This window comes from Meriones unguiculatus, chromosome X (assembly GCF_030254825.1).
Source record: "Meriones unguiculatus strain TT.TT164.6M chromosome X, Bangor_MerUng_6.1, whole genome shotgun sequence".
Classification (NCBI taxonomy): Eukaryota; Metazoa; Chordata; class Mammalia; order Rodentia; family Muridae; genus Meriones; species Meriones unguiculatus.
In genome coordinates, this window is record NC_083369.1 from 32,173,251 (window position 1) to 32,179,280 (window position 6,030).

General features: G+C 42.4%; 1 pseudogene; it reads left to right on the forward strand.

Annotated features, from left to right (window-relative positions):
* The first annotated feature begins 3,314 nt into the window (after positions 1 to 3,314).
* Positions 3,315 to 3,458, forward strand: LOC132650205 (small nucleolar RNA SNORA70; annotated as a pseudogene).
* Positions 3,459 to 6,030: the final 2,572 nt, after the last annotated feature.

Genomic DNA, 6,030 nt, shown 5'->3' on the forward strand with positions numbered 1-6,030 from the left:
GCAGTCTGGTTGGGCCATACCTCCTGAGCAAGGCAGCCAATTGCTGCCAGGAGATTCGAGGGCCCGCCCTAAGCCACGACTTCAAAGCGTAGGGAACACCGGGTTTGGCCAGCCCTTTTGAGAAGGGAGCCCTTTGGCCACGCCCTGGGCGGCGGAAACAAATAGGGTAGGAGTAATATGGTTGAGCCACGCCTTTATCTTTTGCGTAGCTTCCTGAGCCACACCCCCTCTCCTCAAATTATCCACACCATCCTTATACCCCCAGCCCAATCTCTCCACCCCCAGTAAGCTATTAAGTTGAGTCTTGGGTTGTCCGAGCCTGCTTGGAAACTCTCCACGCCAAGCTTTTAGAGGAATCATGCTAGCTCTTAGCCCTGGGTCATCCCAGACCACACACCCAACTTCTCAGTCCCTATATCTTCTCAAGCCACGCTGTGACTGAGGCAAAAGCAACAACATTCCTAGAGGGTGGTGCTGAAACCCTGCGCTTTCAGTGTCCTAAGTCCAGCCACGGAGCTGGTCTTCCTAAGAGAACTCAGCTTGTTTAGTTATCTAAAGTATTTATTGTACTGTGATCATTGTACTACGCAATAGAGGGTTAACGAATCTTTTGACAGATGGATGAATGAGTGGACGGATGGTAATTAGATCTGGTTTCCAGTGAATGACTTCTGTAATCATAACAAACTATTTGAATAATGCAGAGGACCTGTTCCACTCTACGCCTCCACTTTCCTGTTCTGTCAAATGGGAGCCATTGTGTGTGTCCACGGAGTTGTGAGAATTAGAGATAAAGAATGGGAAAAAATCTAGCCATATTTTCTGCATACAATAAATTCCTTCCCCCCCCCAAATTAATTGATTTGTTTACTTGATTCAAGATTTAGAAGGTGCCTATATGTGACAGACAAAATGCAAGGCGGCATGGACACAGCAGTTCCATCCATCCACACCTTCCGGTACACAGAGCTCACAATACCCCTGAGCCACCACTTCCTGACATCGCAGGACCATCAGTTGGATTATAAGAAACTTCATTAAAGTGGGTGTGGGAGTAAAGTGGGAAAAGACTATAATCACAGTACAAGGGAAGTGAAAGCCATAAGAATCGGATGCTTAAGATCATCCTTAGTTACACCGTGAGTTACAGAATGCTCTGAGATACAAGCAATCCTCAGAGAAAAAGAAAAGCTCACTGATCTTGAAATTGGTAATATTGGTAACATCACTTCCCAGGTGCCTCACTTGGTTTTGTAAACTTGCACATTTTGCACATACAGTAACCATCACACAATGGGGACCCTGTACAGAAGAAACAGTAAAGTCTTGTTATTTTTGAAGATTTTGTTCTGTTTTGTTTGAGACAGTATCCACTTTTGTAGACCTAGGTGGTCTGGAAGTCACTATGTAAAACCACATTGGCCGTGAACTCACTGATCTGCCTGCTCCTCCTTCCCCATAGCTTGGATTGAAGGGTGTGCCCACCATCACTACTCCAGGCTACTATTTTTTTTTAATATCTATATATTTGTTTACTTTTGGGGGATATGTGTGTGTACCTGCATGTATGTATGTGTACCATGTGCATGCAAGAGCTAGGGGAGATCAAAAGAGAGGTCCCTGGATGCCCTGAAACTGGAGTTGCAAGTGGCTCTAAACCTTCATGTAGATCCTGGGAATCAGAACCTCAGTCTTCTATAACAGCAACAAATTATTTCTTCATCTTTTTTATTATTATTCCATTAGATATAAAATGTACATGTCTGAGTATCTTCCCTGCACATGGGTATGTGCAACACGTTCATGCCTGGTGCTAGAACTTAGATCCTCTGGAAGACCAACCCTGTTCTCAAGAAAACACATTGTAATTTTTGTGTTTGTTTTTTTTTGAGACAGAGTTTCTCTGCATAGCCCCGGCTGTCCTGCTCTGTAGACTTGACTGACCTCAAATTGAGAGATCTACTTTCCTCTGCCTCCTGAGTGCTGGGATTAAAGGCATGTGCCACCACTGCCCAGCACCACTGTAAAATTTTTTAAATTCTTTTATAAACATTTTTTTCTTGAGAATGCTATATAATCTGACCAATTTTGCTTTTTATATTTATGTCTTGAGGCAGTCTATCAGAATGGTCTAAGTGTAAAATCCTTATACCAGGTATAATGGTGAGCTTCTATAATCTCAGCACTCAGGAGGATCAGGCAGGAGGAACACAAGTTTGAAGTCAGCCTAGGTTGCATAACAGTATCCTATCTCAAAAATAAACCGTAAGGGGCTTGAGGGCTGGCTCGGTGGGTAAGAGCACTTGTTCAGTTCCCAAAACACACATGGTGGCTCCCTATGATTTGTAACTCGGATTCCAAGAGTTCCCTCTGCTGACCTCAGTGGACATATATGCAGGCAAAACACCCATACACATAAAATACAACTAATAATAAAAAGTATTATACATCTCTTTTTGCAGGAGCCGGCTGGCAGAGTCGAACAGTTCCTGACTAGGGAGTGAAGATTGAAAGAAAATTAAAAATGACACACTACACATAAGATCAGTTCAAGAGGGCTGCCAGTAGAACCTGTCACACACGGTTTATTCCACAATTCACCTTGATACAGTGAAGAGGTTCATGGAGAAGTTAAACTTGTTTACCTCAACCACCTGTCTGTGTGATCTTCCCACAAACAAAAGGAATTTAACTTGGCAAAACATCCTGCCTATCCCTATCTCCAGGTGAAGACCAGGGTGAAAAAATATTTTTCGCTGAGAACTCAATAACAAAGGGGCCTGACAAACAAGCAGCTCCCCACATATTTTAATTTCTTAAATAATATTAGGACACAATTTTAGGAGGACTGAGAGAAAGAGTAGAGATAAGGTCTCCCTACATAGCTCTGGCTGTCCTAGAACTTGTATTTAAGCCAGGCTGGCCTTCTCAGTGCTAAGATCAAAGGTTTGTGCCACTATGCCTCTCCAGGGTAGTTTTTGAAGAATATGCTTAAATTTTTCTGTAGAAAAAAGTAACATGGGTGGCTGGAAAGATGGCTCAGCTGTTAAGAATACTGGCTGTTCTTCCAGAGGTCCCGAGTTCAAATCCCAGCAACCACATGGTGGCTCATAACCATCTATAATGTGATCTGGTGCCGTCTTCTGGGCATGCAGGTATACATGCAGACAGAACACTGCATACATAATAAATATATCTTAAAAAAATAAAGTGCCAAGTGTGGTGGAGCATTCCTGTAATCCCAGTAGCCAGGGAGGCAGAGACAGGTGGATCCCTGTGAGTTTGAGGCCAGGCTGGTCTACAAAGAAAGTCCAGGACAGCCAAGGACACACAGAGAAACCCTGGCTTGAAAAAAAAAAGTAATATGGGACCTTGTGTGCAATGGCTGCAAATGGCAGCCTTCGGCTGGATGTGCATGTAGCCTATATAGGTTCCCCTAAGGGACTTTGGAGACAATTTTCCATGGAAATTTATGTTTCTGATATCAATATCTTCCCCCAGTCTAGGCTCCAGGCAGGTAGGTGGGTGCCTTTGGGAAACCCCAGGATATAGAGGCCAGGATTGATATTGGCCAAGTCATCATTTCCATGTGCACCATGCTACATAATAATGAATATGAATTTGAAGACATGGTATCTGAGAAGTGGCTCATCCCTGATGGCTGTGAGGTCACATATACTCCCAATCATGGTCCCCTGGACAAGTGAAGAGCCCTGCACTCCTAAGGGTTTCCACTGTGCTCTCCTACAACTCACAGAATCATGTTCAGTAATAAATCTATCATCTAGTCTGGAAAAAGAAAAGAAAAATGAGTTGGGTGGCAGCAGGTGCACACCTTTAATCCCAGCAATTGGGAGACAGAGGCAAGTAGATCTCTGAGTTCAAGGCCAGCCTGGTCTGCAGAGCGAGTTCCAGGACAGCCAGGTCTACACGGAGAGACTGTAAAACTATTTTTTTTTAAAAAACAAACAAATAAAACAAACAAACAACAAAGAAAGAAAAAAGGAAGCATAACATCAGAAGAAAGGGTTAGAAAGAAAAGCAGCAAGATTCAAAATTGATTGGTCCTTTTCTTGGTAGTTTCCCTGTATTAATTAATTTTTATCCTTATGCTAGAATTCTGAGGAGGGTTTATTATCTTAGCCTATAGATAAGAAAACAAAGGTACATAAGGTGAGGTGCTTACCCAGTTTAGCAAAGCCAGGATTTGAGTATGCTTCCCCTGCTCTGTCTTCCAGTCTTCCCACAGGTCTCTCTATGCCATGCCCAGATGAAAAGCTAGAGTCTGGCTCAGAAAAGATGATGAATTCCTGTAGCCCCAACTATTCAGAAGACGTAGGAAGAAAGATTGCTTGAGGTCAAGAATATGGTTTTAGCCTAGGCAGCACAGTCAAAACTTCATCTTAAAAATAAATAATTGGGGGGCTAGAGAGATGGTTCAGCAGTTAAGAGCACTGACTGCTCTTCAAGAAGTCCTGAGTTCAATTCCCAGCAACCACATGGTGGTTCACAACCATCTGTAGTGGAATCTGATTCCTTCTTCTGGTGTGCACAACAAAAGAACACTCATATAAACAAATGAATCTTAAACAAACAAATAAATAAATGGGCCAGGCAGCAGTAGCGCACACTTTTAATCTCAGCACTTGTGAGGCAGACCCAAGTGGATCTCTATGAGTTCAAGGCCACCCTGATCTACAAAGTGAGTCCAGGACAGCCAGGACTTGGAAGGCATAGGCATGTGAATCTCTAATTTTTCTGCACCAGCCTGGTCTGCATAGTGAGTTCCAGGATGGACCAGGGCTCTATAGAGAGACTCTGTCTAAAAAAACAAAAAAACAAAAAACAAAACAAAACAAAACAAAACAAACAAAAAATGAAAATATGATCTGATGAAAAGATCCCATGGCATAAAACAAAAACAAAAACTTTCAGTGGACTGAAACCAACTATTTACAGTTTAATTAATCTTTCACATGCCCAGTGTTACAACGCACCAGCTTTATATACCTGTCTCAAATGGTGTTTGCCTGAGGCATACCTTGCACAATATACCTACGATGTGTCAGGGGTTTCATTGTCAAACAACTTGGGCCCAGTGAAAGGGAGCTACGGAGGGAAGAGGGAAAACAGTTGGAAGATAAGATAGAAGGTCTGTAGGGGTATATAAACAACCTTGTGATCAAGGGTAGATGAGGTCTCTGACAAGCCACCATTTAACTGAATGATACTGTATGGGAAGAAAAGGGGTTGCTGCCAGAGCATATCAGGATGAGGGGGTGACCTATGGGTGCAGATTGGAAAAATGGTTGGGAGAGCAGGGCATGACAAGATGACAGTAAGTATTTATGGTAGAGTTGTAAGATAATTGAAGAGTATAACAACTGCCCTCCCAAAATTGGCCTTGTCCTACCTAACCCATGAATGTTCTCTTTATTTTCTTTCCTTCCTTCCTTTATCTATCTCTATCTCTCTCTGCTTTTTCTTTCTTTCTTTTTTTTTTTGAGATAGGTTCTCACTATATATACCTGGCTTGCCTCAAACTCTGCAGCTTTTGGAAAAAAATTGTTTATTTACTTATCTATTTATCTAGATATTTATTTTTTATTTTTATTTTTTTGTGTGTGTTGTATATGTTTGTATATGCAGCATATTGATCTCAGAGGAGAGCTTGAAGGAGTCAGTTCATGTGGGTTCAGACTTGGTGGTGAGGACTGTTAACTCACTGAGTCATTCCACTGGTCCTCCTGAGTGTTATTTTTTTTAATATTTATTCATTCATCTTATGTATGTTGTGTTCTATCTGCGTGTACACCTGCTTGCCGGAAGGGAGCATCAGATTCCAGTATAGATGGATATGAGCCACCATGTGGTCTGGTGGGAACTGAACTCAGAACCTCTGGAAGAGCAGACAATGTTCTTAGCCACTGAGCCATTTCTCCAGCCCATGAGTGGTTATATAACAAGTGAGAGTTCGGGAGTAAAAGCAAGACCAAGAGTGGGAGGGAGAGCTTGGGAAGGATGTGACTA